Here is a 14,480-nt window from a genome sequence, read left to right as displayed (position 1 = left end):
ATTTTGTTTTTAGATTCAGTTCTTTTTTTCAGTTTAAAGAGTTATTTTTCTGTAAAACAGAAACTAAGAGAAAGGGAAAAACACAATCTACAGATATTTTCTAAATTCTAGTTATCTAAAAAATAGGCTATTAAACGGGCTATATTTTTCTTGCAAATTTCTAAAGCCCTGATCCAGGAAAGCTCATATATGTGCTTAATTTTATAGACTAGGATTTATGTGTGCACAGTGAAGCAAATGCTTAAGTATTTGCAGGATCAGGGCCTACATTTGGGATGACATGTGGATAGGTCTAGTGCTGAGATCTGCACCAGGGGTTCTATTTTGGTGTTGTTTTGGGGTTGTGGTTAGCTGTCCACTAAGAAATTAACTGGGACTTTCAACACATTTCATATAGGCCACCAAACAGCCATATGATGGTAATAACATCTGGACACATGAACAAGTGACTGAGAGAGGAAAAGTTCTATATCTCCATTACCAATCCTCTCATCTATCTGACTTGGGTTTCTCATCTGTGATCCTTCTACATTTCAGCTGGGAGATGAGTTTCTTACAGTCAAAGCCTTTACCAGAGTTCAACCAAAGTATCCTTTTAGAGCAGACTATTACTTAAAGAAAGGGGGAGGGGGAAGAGAAAATTTAAAAGGCAATCATCCAAACCAATTGCTCTCTTGAGCTATTTTCCAAATGGCTATATTGCTGCTACTTCAGGTAACATCTCTTTTCATGACATTGGGTACATTCATTGCTTGCTTGATAAACTGGGAAAGGAATTGCAGTGATAATCCTCTTCTTTTTAAAAAATGTTATCTAAGTGATACCAGCAAAAGAGAAATCTAAGGACATTACATTTAATATTACATCTGTATGAGCTTTGAAGAATCTAATTTCCCCATTCTCTTCTTAACCCTAGCTGAAAATAGTGGAGAGATATGAAGTGAGTCCACTATTATTAATATACTTTTCCTTCTTTTTCTCTCTGTGAGCAATGCACCTTTGTGACCCTGCTTTACATTATCTGGCTGTTGGACCTTTATTACATGGGTAAAATTCTTCAAAAGTTGTTTTGAAGTGATGGAAATTGTGTTTGTTAGAAGACTTGTAGCACAATGGAAAACCATAGGAAAACCATCCAGTTTTTTGTCATCCTTAGTAGGTGAATGATAAGTGACAACACTTATCCTCAATTTCATGGTTTTCCCGATGATGAATATGCACCAACTCATAGCTTCCCCCCAATTCATAACTAGAAATAGGAATAGTTTGAAACATTAGTGTTATCTTCACAAATTGCTTTCAGTCCAATCAGCTGTGGTTCTCAATTCCTTACAGAAAAACCCATTTATAAATAAATGGATTAAGGTCCATCACATCTTTGCTGTAGTTAATGTATTCCACAAACATTCTGGTCCAGCTCTGCAAGCATTTGTATGCCATATGTAATAAAAGAAATTCTTCCTATGGATCAGTAAAGAAGGGTTCTAAATACACTATGTATCACACAGTTAGTTCATTATGTTATCACATACTGTACATTGTCTCAAAATTCATTAGTACATTTAAAATACACCGCTGAATCAGCAAGAGACCCAGAGAGAGAACCTAGGAATCTGACACTACTTTGTGTAGAGTGTCTAACCATTAGACAACACTTCCTCCTTCACTTTCAGTTCCATGCTATTCTCCTTTTTATTACTGTAATATATTGATTTTGAAAATGCTGAATCATAGAACAGATCTTCTTTTGCTGTGGTTTCCTTCAATATGAATCTATGTCATACATTTTAACGTCTGTGTTCATGTTTGATGTTAGGAGGTTGAGAACTATTTATATAATATGATCACAAAATGACCTCAAGGAGAGATTAATCATTATCGGAATTCTTCACTACCTTACTCCTTGAGAAATCCTGGTGGGGTAAATCAATGCAGAACTCGTCTCTGTGTGGATACATTTTAACATCAGCTTGATATATTGTGATATTGAAATATACCATTCTGGCCTAGTATATTTGGTGCAGTTACTTTCCCTATCCATGTGCAAGTTTTCATGTACCCAATAGACATGTAACAGATGCAAGGAACACTCTCTTAGATTGCAGTGGGGACAATCTTAAGGGGGCTGCACCTTAAATCAATACAAATATTTACTATTTTACATGAACTGATATCGCATGTTCTTATCTTGCATATGACTTTTGACAGCACAAAGTACAAAGAAGCTGTGCAGAGCTCCACAATAAATGTAATACATATTTCATTTTGCAGTTTACAGACACGCCCATATTTCAAGTGCACAATGTCTTACTACGTTTGATAATATTCATATGAAAAGGCACAACTTTATTTTGTATAGTTTTATTATATAAAATGCCTCAAATATTTTACAGAGCTAAATAGCAGTTACAAATGTGAAGCAGGTTTAAGTTAACCAAGGCAGTTAGGCATTGAGCTGAGACTAAAAAATGAAGCCAGTGAGGTGAAGAGATACAAGAAAGTTGTCTCAGTGGAGGAGCCGCAAAGGAGAAGACTCTTGCAGTAACAGTGATGAGATTGTGTAAATGTGTAGGGGGGAGACTGGTGACAGATGAATGAGGAGGGAAGAGAAACAAAGCCTCTGAGGTAAGTTAGTGTCAGTCTTTTGGGTTTGTTTTAAAAAGCAAGGAAAGAGGTTTCTAACTATTTATCTGTCCTTCTCTCAGGGCCCTCTCCCAGTCCCTGATCTACCCAACCTCCTATTGTTGTCAGTTGCCTTGTCCTCCATGTTGCTATCCATCTGGATCTCTGGTGCTGATTGCTGCTTCCTCCTTGATCCCATGGACATATGCTTATCTGACTTGATTTTTCTCACTGGCTCCAACCTAATCTGACAACCAGGCTAGAAACTGGCATGGACAAGTGGGTCTCAGGAGGATGCTAACATTCAGGTTTCTTGCAATAAGGAGGTTGGTTGGGGCCTAGCCTGCTTCACCTCCCAATTTTGTGAAACCCTTGCTGTTACCTAGATTGACATCATTTGAATGACCTCTTAAAAACAGCCAGTTCCTAGGTTTCATTCCTGTGGGAGACAGTATCCTAAGGATTACATTATATGAAGGTATGCAAGATGAAAGGTGTGAACGAAGGCAGAATATGGCCCAACTGTGTGCTATAGACGTTTGAATGACAGAATTTTGAAGCACTGCAGGGATTTGTGATCGGTTTATGTAAACTTTGGCAGTTCTTTATGATGATCTATTTGTTCTTCCTCTAAACCTTTTTTCCAGCAGTCTCTCTAACCTTTCTATATTCCCATAGAATACCTGAGAATAATCTTCACGTATTTAGAGAATATGCTTTTGGTCTCCAAAATATCTTTTCAGAAGCTCCCTTTAGATGATTCCATAGGCAGAAAAGGAGATGGCTGGTTAATATCAATGAAAAACAGTTTCCTCAGAAGAGTTTCTGTGTTTTGCTTTGTTTTTAAAAGCCTTAAAATGTTTGAGTGCTTGTGGAAATTGGTTCAAGTTTGTAAATCTCTGCTGCTGTCACTTTGACAAAGAGAATTACAGCATAGAAAACAGGAGTGCAAACATCACCAATACCACCCTACCCATGTGTCTCCATCCAGTCCTGAATTTACTACCCTAGGACTGAGACAGCTTTCATACCCATTCAGGCCCTGATACCTCTGCCAAGCCAAGTACTAATGATTAAACTGACTCACTAGGAACTAGGAGTTCAAAATTTGCATAGGCTGCTGAGCCACTGTCAAATAGTAACATAGATCTGGTTTCTTTGAAATGATGACATGTCACTGTGGTTAGGCTGGTATGTTCCCCTTTTGCAAGCAAACCTAGCAAATCTGTGGAGTCACTGCATCATCCCCTCCCAGGTTGTGGGACAGACTGGATGTGGAGAGGCCTGAGGGAAAAATCAGCAGAGGTAGGGGATGCACAGAGCTGCAGATCCTCAACAGCACATATCCCTAGCCCTCTATACATAAGGGACTCTTTTTCTATGCTCACTTTCAAGCAGAATTAATTATACCCTGTCTACTGCTTTATTTCCTCAGTTCTTGATATGTAATACAAAGCTTGGTACAAGTCGTCCCTGAGTTTTCCCTGCCACCTGGCCACAATACAGTAAGTGGGTCATCGAGATCTGTTATGGAGCAGTTATACAGAACAGGAGAGCATCCCACATAATCACCTTTCCCCTCGGTAGTAGCTTATTCTGCAATTTTGCTCCTGTCTAACCCCTGCAAATGTACAGAGGGAGAGGAGATGTGGAAAACTGGAGTGTTAATGTGAAAAAAGAAAGTGGACAAACACAGGGGAGAAACTATGAGATGCGCAGATGGCTTGAAACTGAAAAATTAAAAGAGACAACAATGAAGTCCCAGAAAGAGTAACATCCTTAGAGAGATGTTTTGGGGGTAAGTTTAGTCATTTAACAAATAATGACTGCAAAACATAGTCATCAGCAGGGTTTGAACCAAGGGCCTTCAGCACCAAAACTACAGGCCAATCCCACTTGAGTTTAAGGCAAATTCTATTAGCTATGCAAAAGAAGCTTTCTACCATTAGAGGTTGTCATAATCACACTTTACCTACCCATCTAATTTATTTAATAGTGCCTACCACACAAGTAGCTAGGTATTTGGCCTAACCCTAACATTTTAGTAATGTATGGAACATAGGACTTGCCAGACAGGTTCAGACCTAATGTCCAGGTAGTTCAACATCCTACCACTAACAATAGCCAGTACCAGATGTTTCAGAGGTAAGGAAAGGGTAAGAAGCCTGTCAGAGAAGATTTGGGATCATTTTCCCCACAGTAGGTCTCATCCTGATCTGTAATGGTGAGAGATTGGTTTAAACCCTGAAGCATGAGGTTTAATATCCCTTCCAGAATTTTTGTTAGCAGTAAACGATTATAATGCCGGATAATCTTATTATCTATATAAATGTTCAATTCCTTTTTTAATCTCGCTCTAAGTTTTTGTTCTCAATGATTTCCTGTTGTAGTGAGTTCCACAATGTAATTAGGCATCGTATAAAAAACCATTTCCTTTTATTTGTTTTGAATTAGCCACCTTTTAATTTCACTGAACATCCCCTTGTTCTTGAGTTAAAAGGAAATGGGGGGAAAAATCCTAGTGGTGAGGAAGTGCTGAAACTATGTGCCTAACTTCTGGATAAATATTAGCCACTTCATCTTTGAGGCGATGCTAATTATAGTTCAGTACACTCTGGTACTTTAAATCTAATACTTAGATGCTGCTGTCTCATCTATCCCTCCAGGGAAAATCAACACACGTAATACTGGTATGGATGATGCCCCTCTCTGACTTTAAGTACTTATTTTTTATTGTTTGGCTCATACACAACTACTGTAATTTGAAATATCACATACAAGGAAAAATAAATCCACTGTGTCCTAGAAAAAAAGGGTTTGTGCTTTCAGAAATTACATAATCTGAATTTTTATTTGAAACCATGAGAAGGGAATTGTTGTGAAGAGAGCAGGGAGGAAGGGGTGGGGGAAGAAATCCTCATTAAAATTCATGCTATGCTGTTTGTATAAAAGACCTTGATAAAATGAAATGCACCTGAGAAACCAGTGACCTACTATGATCATGAAACTAGACCAAGCAAAAGCACGCACAGAAGTATTGTATCCTTTTGGGAGACTTTAATTGGGTTGGAAAATGAATACAGTAAATTTCCAGCACTGGAAAGTGGGAACTCCTCACAGAATCTTGTGCATGAAAAATATATATTTACCATTTTTGATAAACTCCAATGTTGCACAAATGTAGGTCTCCATATACTGACTGCTCTTTCTCACTCCTGCAAATGAAGCAATCACCAATCCAGAATCAGGTATTCAGTTGTCTTTTTGAGGAAGATGAAAGAACCAGCATTTGTCAGCAAATTTTCTCTGGTCTCTGTGCTATGCTTCATGGAGTTGACATTTGGGAGTTAATATGGACATGCTTATATCTTGGGAGCGCCTATGCCTGAAAGGATCACTTTAAATAAGCCAGAAGAGGTATGGTGTTATAATTATTCTGAAAAGCTGTAGAACGGTAGTCATTTCTAATATTTAGTTCCTACTAGTACAGGAATAGTAACAATACCATAAAAAGAGATCTGGATATGCTAGCAACTAAACAGATACAATGACAAGTGTAGAGACCCTGGGGTTTTTTCACCTTCCTCTGCAGCATGTGGCACAGGTTTAAACTAGTGTAAATGGCAGATTCTCTGTAACTTGATGTCTTTAAATCATGGTCTGAGGACTTCAGTATATCAGCCAGAGGTTAGGTGTCTATTACAGGAGTGGGTGGGTGAGATTCTGTGGCCTACAATATGAAGAAGGTCAGAAGGAACCATCATGATCATCTAAAGTTTATGAGGAAAGTATGACACACTGCACCCCCATGTACACCCTTCTGGTGTAATTGTCTATCATTCATGTTCACCCTTGTAGTGTAATTGTATATTGTTTAATGCAAAGTATGTCATGTAAGATGTTTTTGGAATGCTCCTGGCATACTGAACATTTTTGTTATAGTAATATGTTTGTTGCAAGGTTATACGTAGGGTTATGAGACTTTGCTATGTAATGTTCCCAAAGGGAATGAAAGGGGTGAAGTCAAGGCTCTGTCACACCCTGCCCCTCCCTCTTCACACTGCTGTTATCTGCAATGCAGGTAACAGGCTCAGAAGAATAAACAGGGTCCCTTATGCTGCCTTACTTTCTTGCAAAAAAGGGCAGCCTGGGTCATGATCTGGCCTGAGTGAGTTCACTTATTCTAGAGTGCACCTGATCTCAGTGAATTTTGCTTCCCTCTGGGTGCCATTCAACCCATCTTCCCCATCAAAGCAAAACAATTACAGCACAGTGATCTGTCTAATGACCGTGAAAGGGAATGGTACACCTCCATTGTTAACGTACATATAGATCAATGCTACCTGATGCATCCAGTGGAAAGAGTATGGCCATTTTAGAATTTTAAACATTCCATCTGAGATGTGTCAGTGTTTGATTCATAACATCTCTGTTCATCATATTAACAAGACATTTCTATCCATTATGTAGTTGAAGGGGTCAGTATGCACTCGTTGTCTCTGGGGTATTAGGATATCCTGGTACCTTTCTGGAATGTGCTTATACCTAGCACTTCTTTGGAATGTGTATTTGTTATACCAGCTTTATACCAGTTCTTGCCAGTTACTGTAAGCCTGCCAGCATTCACAGCATGACTTCTGTTAACTTTGCTTTTTAAGAGACTGGACCATTACTTTGGCTCAGGCCTCATACCTGGCCTGTTATGCTAGGCCTCAGGCCTCATACCTGGCCTGTTATGCTAGGCCTCATGTCTCAAGCTCTTACTTTCTACAACATGACCAACTGACACGTTACAAAACATAGGAAAAGACACAGTCTTTGCTATCTCAGTTAGGATTGTCTTTGAGTGGTACCAACAAAGTTAATTTTATTAATTATAACAACAAATTTTGGAGGCTGATGGAGGATGAAGCAGGGATATGAAAGAAGAGACATCTTAAGAGCCTGACCATTGACTTCAGTGGGTTTTGTATTAAACCATGAGAAAGAATTCTAGGTATAAGGAGTAGTACAGAAGAAGACTAGAGTGGGAGAAACAGACAAATGGTGGTCTGGCAGCAGGCTTTTATTTATTTGTGTATACACATGTTCAGTAAAATAGTGGCAGACTGGCTTTGAGGTTTAATGCAAACATAATGTTTGAGAATTAAAATGTACAAACAGCAATAAATTCAAAGACAAGGTTATTACAGCAGCTGAAACTCAGTCCCTAACAGAAAAACATTTTGGAAATTAATAAAAATATATTCTATAGCTCTTTTGTCTTAGCTATTCCACAGAATGTAATAGTAAATTATATTCCTCCTATAGAATTCCATAGGAAAGTTAAAAATTCCTATAGGAAGGAATTCAGTATATATTGAAGGCCTCTAGATTTTTAGTGCACAAGATTGGAAGTGGTCAGTGAACTCAGCAAGTGTTCAATGTTTCTTTTTATCCTTCTCCAGAGCCCTGTGTCTTTCCCTCAATATCTTTTCCATTTACTATAGAGAAAGATGCAGCATTGATTATAAACTTTCCTAAGCTATGCACACATACACATAACTAGTAAAACACTGGCAGACCACTGGGATTTTGTTGAAAATGTAATGCGTATATATGTGTAAAGTATGTTCTTAAAACCCTTATAACTGACAAATCACAATTTAATTTTCAATGGCCCTCCAAATGTCACATGTGCAACTTTGGGACCATGTCCCTGCCATGTTTCAAGTTTCTAACCTGTCTAGAGTGACGGAGGATGGGGGATAGTAGGGAGCCTATATAAGAAAAAGCCCCGAATATTGGGACTGTCCCTATAAAATCGGGACATCTGGTCACCCTTTTCATGTCAGGGGTATGTGTATATGTGAGCCTATGAAATCTGAGAAACTAAAGAAAATATTCACACAAATCTCAGAAACCACCAACTTTCTCACAGCTTGAACATTAATGATCCTAGACGTTATTTCATGATTTGTGATAAGACTCTTGTGTGATTATATCAATATCCACAATAACATTTTGAAATAATTTCCTATGAGAGACATTTGGGTTGGAAGACTACACAGTACTGTAATGTTTTAATTTAAAAAAATAATAATCCAAAGGCCAGTACAAGATGCCATGTGCATTTAATGCATAATGGCTCATTATCCAAGCACTATAAAATCATTATTTTAAATAACCATATTTCATTTTAGTGGACAGAATATAAACCACTATGTATTTTTATGTAAAATAGATCGGCACTATTATTTATTCATGATTTTTAAAAGGATCATTATTTTTGATGGACAGCTTCTGTCAAAAGATTTATGTATGAAAGCTCATGTTTTCCCATAATAATGATCAATCAATAAACATTTGAAAATGGTACTTAAAATTCAGTGTTACCAGGATACACATTTTAACTCTAATTAAAAACAGGTTTTCATTTGGAAACTAGATTACACTCAAATTAGTTTTAATTATACACAAACAAATGTATTATATAAAAATCTTGTAAAATGCCCTGTTTACAAGATATTTTTACAGCTGCTATTTTTATTCCAACATATCGCAGATTATAGGCTAAATTCTGCTCTCACATATACTCCATACTACCCAACAGAGCTCAGGGACATCACACAAGAAACAAGGTATAGGGCATAATTTGGTCCTGTATCTTTAGAGTGGTGTTATAGCTCAGCATATTAGGGTCAAAGTTGTGATATCCTGATTTTCAAAGGTGCTGAGCACCTACAGCTCCCATTAACTTCAATGGATTTTCTAGATGCACAGCACTTCTAAAAGCTGTTTCTATCTAAGTGCATTCATATGGATTTAGTCATCTAGCTTTGAAAAAAATTGCCCTAGGGTTTTTTTGTTGTAGATTCCAGGGTCTTATGTTTTTCCACACAAAAGAGCTACCGCATGCTTCAATCTGTGGGATTTTTATTGTACATTAAGGAAAACAAACCAAGAAAGAATGTAAAGTCTCCATGACAGAGCACAGCATGGGAGAGATTCATGGTGTAATCATTTTCAGCTGCAACTGCTCTCCTAAATGGAGGGCCTCATTAGCCAAACACAAGCCTTAAAAATATAAAGGTTCAATGCACAGAAAAATAAAGACAGAGTCCAATTCTCTTCTGACATCAAATTAATTGACTTCGGTTGGGTTTTGTAAGCAGAGAATTTGGCCCACAATTAAAACAGCACCATAGAATCTTTGCATTGGGATTTACCATTACAGTAAGTATTAACAATGGTAATTTTCAGACACATGCTGCTGTCATTCTCTGTCACTGGCTTTCATTTTGTGAGAAAACAGAGTGCCATGAAATGCATGCTGCAGCCACAATAAGCTGTTTTTTAGACAGGTGTTTTGAGAAACAAATACCCAACGACCATCCACAAGGCCGGTTGAGATAATACACTGTAAATGTTATAATTCCAAAATGACAAATCTACAAGTAAGACCAATTCCAAGGGTGACAGACAGCTTCTGTACAGTATAACTTAAACAGCAGTGAGTAAACAGTAAGTATCTATGACTCGTGTTAAAAAAAGTGGATTTTTATTTGGCTGTATTGCCTAGACCACTGAGGAAATCATCTTACTGACTTTGACACACCTTAATAATAGCTGGCAATGATAATGTTTTACAGAAATTCTTTAGAAGAGCTCTCTTATTAGTGCCCATTAGTTCAAGAAGGGACAAAAGTACAGATAAAAACCAAATTTTATCACTCAGCAAAATGCACCTCAGAGCAATAATGGGGCAAATCTATTCCTGATGTAAGAACTGATTTCACAGGAAGTACAACAGAGATGGATATACTATTGTGCTAAGTATATCCTGATAGAAAGGTATTTTCCTCCATTTTGCAAACTTCATAGCCAAATCTGAATTTCTGTTGGGGCTTGAGATTTCTTTAAACATCTAGACTGGAATTTTTTTTAATTTTGATATGGCAGATTAAACCTCTGTACAGTACGTGTATGGAAAAGGAACCCACTTTTCATGTAGATATAAAAAAGCTATGAAGTCAGCTCTTGAAAACATGCATCAATCAGAGACAAACAGAAAAAGCAGCCAGTTGTGGAAAATGACTGGCTGGTTACACAAAGACTTGATGCAAAAGCGTTTGTTTAATTGCCTGAACATGAGCTAGTTATGGGAATACAATTTGCATATATCTCCACCAAAGGTTAAACAGCTGGGCTAATTAAGAAAATGTCAGGACCTCTATTAATGTGGAGGGTTGAGGAAAGGATGTTTGAATGGAGGGAGGAAGGAAGGAAGGAAGGGTGGGGGAGGTCATCCTGGGGAACGCATTTGATTTGTGGACAATATGAATAAAGAAATAAGTTAATTATGTTGAGTGATTCAGTGTGATGAGAGATCTTGGAAAGTAACTTTTAAAAAAATTGAGAATAAAACTGGTGGTGAATTATTACATGTGCACTTGTGCCACTGCAAATCATTATCCCTTTAATCTTACTTTATACAAATTTTGCTTTACGTTTTATTTCTTGTTTGGTTTTGGAACATATATACTACATCTACATTTTAAATTTGGTTCATATTCTGCCATCCTTTACTCATATTAAGTAGTCCTGTTGATTGCAATGAGACCACTTGTGAAGAAAGGTACTACTCAAAGTGAGCAAAGCATTGGAGATTCTGGTCATCCTTATATAATGTATAAACTAGAGATGGGCCCAGACTGAACCATTTATTGGTATCCTTCCATCACTAGAACTTTGGGAGCTGTGATACAGCAAGATCTGGATCAGAACTATGCCAAGGTTTGGGATTTGGTTTACAAATAAAAACCAAGCTAGTTTTGCCCATCTGTCTTGCAAGCTTGTGAATTCTACCTAAAAATTGAAATACACAGTGCTTTCAAAAATCACTTATTTTAAAATACTAATCTCATTTAAATTAAGAAATGCAGGCTGGCAATGAACATTCCCGATTTTTACTGAGAGACTAACCAAGGTGTGAAATAAGCATTTTAAATACTCTGCAGTGCAGATATATTAATAATAGGTCCTCAGAAGTGAAATTCTGGCCCTGTTGAAATCAATGGCAAAATGCGGTCAGGATTTCACTCCAGATGTTTGTTATAGAGCATATGGTGGTAGCCCATTCATGCTTCACTGCTGAACAATAAAGAAAAACTGTCATGAAGGAAAATAAATTGTTTTTAATCTTGGTTTCCCCTGGGTTTCATCATCAAAACATCTGTGGAACTGTGGGAATTCAAAAAAACCACCTAGTGAAGAAACTCACTTTTCTTGAAGGTCACCAGACTTGCAAACCTTTGTGGAAGAGTTTATATCAACACAGTCTTCAGCCTCTCATATTTAAAAAAATAAGCATGATTCAGGTCACAATTGATACTATTTTGTTTTAGCTCTCAGCTTTCACAAGGCACTGATTGCCTTCAAATTAAGGGCCTTGAGCACAATCAGGACCTTGCAGAATTGGGCACCTTTCACTTCCCAAACACAAGCAATTCTATCAGTGCATTTAGCCCAAACCTATTACATTCTGAATCCCTTTTTATGATATTCTGTACAGTCTTTGCCTCTTTGAATACTGCCCTACATCCCTCCTTCCCTTTTACCTGCAGAATCCAACAGCATGCCAGTTAGCCTAGCTTCTTGGAATTCTTCTCCCTTAGGATAGCTTTCACCTTCTCCAGTCCAGTTAAACCACCCTCAACAAATTGGTGGTTCACTTCCCTATATTTCCACCATCTCTGCTCATGCAATACTTTCTGCCTACACCATCACCTTGCTGAACACTTCATCTCCTTCCACTTGCATATGTGTACCTTTCCATGCCACTTTCTATCCCCAGAGCAAGCTCCCTCCTCTAATATGCCAGGCTACTTTACTCGCTTCCTTCAAGTTCCCCTTACAACCTCATTTTTTTTAGCTATACTTCCAGTTGTACCAATCTATTCCCCCTCCCCCCCCATACGTCTCCCCATTATCTTTTAACCTAGGACACATTTGAGTATAAATACATAGATTTTGCCTCAATTTTTGCCTCAATTTTTAAGTCTTATTGAGAATTTATAAAAGAAGACAAATTTGAAGAAAATCAGTGTCAGTAGTTTTAAAGTTAAATTAGTGGCTTAGAATTTCTGTGAAATTGCAGTGACACTGCACAACTGTGACAAATATTATCAGTGTGCAGTGTGCCATAACAATACAACTGTGTAAATCTCCTGCCTTTTAAGAAGTGTATACAGCACTGTAGGTGTACATGTGTTTATATTGCAGGGTATTTCCTTTATGATTACATGTTGTGCTGAACATTCTTGACTTAGAAGTGTGCTGACCTACTTCTCTTCACATGCAAGCAATAAACAGATGAAGGATTTGAACTCATGAACAATCAGATGGGTAAGTCATCAATGAGCTGATAGAGATCTCTCTGGCTGAAATTAAATATGACTCACTTATAATTTTTTATTATTGTTTCTGCGTTTCGTAGGATCCTGGATTTTCTCAATTCTATGAATTCCTTTTAAGTACAAAATTCCTAAATGACAAGACACTGGTCAGGAATGAAAGTAGAATACATATTAGATCCATTTTCTGTATGAGAGAAGTGCTTCATATTATTGCTTTCCAGGATAGAATAACTGTATGAACACCAGTACGGCAAATTCATAAAACAATCCATAGAATAGCTAATTGAAGTGATTCGTCTCTTTCTGAACTCTTAGTAAAAGCAATGTGGAATTGGAATAACATTTATTTTGGCCTTCTCCATGTTTACGTATTAAGAACATAGATGAAATCAAGTGAAATTATCAATAGAAGATATGGGATTAACTACATATAAAATATATACTTTCACCAGGGGTGAGCTCACTGGTCATTTTTATCAGGCAAATTATTTATCTTTGATGTAAAACGTGTAAAGGGTGCATAAAGGACATGCAACTGTTGGTGCATACCAACAACAATAGTAAAAAGACATCTGATAATTGGTTCCACGACTGATGATGTGTGCAGCCATTATCCTTCATTATCCTAAATGGCTAAACAGAACAGATTGGAACTACGGAACCAATGACCAGAAAAAATGTCACTGTAACCCTGAACTCCTGCTTTTCATTTACATCATGGAGTTTTAACTCCTGGAGAAATGTTAATCCATAAGGCTCTAGGATCAGACAAAGAAGGCAAAAACCATTCACTGTCAATGAAAAATCATCAACAGATCCCAAAGCAAGTCCAATCTAGTTAACTGCACCACATTCTAGAGAGCCACTTGCTCATGTATATTCTGACAAACTATCAAAAAAGCTTAAACTAAATCTTCAACTCAATATTAGTTTCTGAGATCCATGAGATACATTTAAATATTTGCTTGATGAAATAATAAGGAACTGTACTGCCCCTTCCATATGAAAATGTAGATGGGACCCACAACGATTGTCCCCTTTCTCTAAAAACACAGACAACAGGCCTGTGCTGTCTCTGCAGCACACTCTTCTCTCTCTTGGACCCATGGAAGCCCAGAGGGGCTTAGAAGCCAGTCTGCCTTAGGAAGGGCAGAGTAGGTCATGGCCAGTCTTGTGGCATCAACTCCTGGCCCAGTCTAGGAGTGAGTTAATATAGGTAGGTTACAGAGCAGCCACCAAGTACTTTGCAGAGTTTTTCTGGTGCTTTGTCCCCTCCATGGATTTGTGTGTGGGAGGGGGAAGTCTGCCCTGGGATTAATACATAAAATTGTAAACATCCACTAGACCAGCAAAAACTAGTCACACATCAAACAAACAATCTATTCAACACACTTGACTCTTTTTCTGTTGGTGAATTGTCCAAGAACATCCTGATTAATATCAGGGAGGTCCCTGCTTCTC

Source organism: Emydura macquarii, unplaced genomic scaffold (genome assembly GCF_026122565.2).
Source record: "Emydura macquarii macquarii isolate MOO-44397 ecotype Brisbane River unplaced genomic scaffold, CSIRO-AGI_Emac_v2 contig_1253, whole genome shotgun sequence".
Lineage (NCBI taxonomy): Eukaryota > Metazoa > Chordata > Testudines > Chelidae > Emydura > Emydura macquarii.
Note: the sequence above shows the minus strand (reverse complement) of the source record.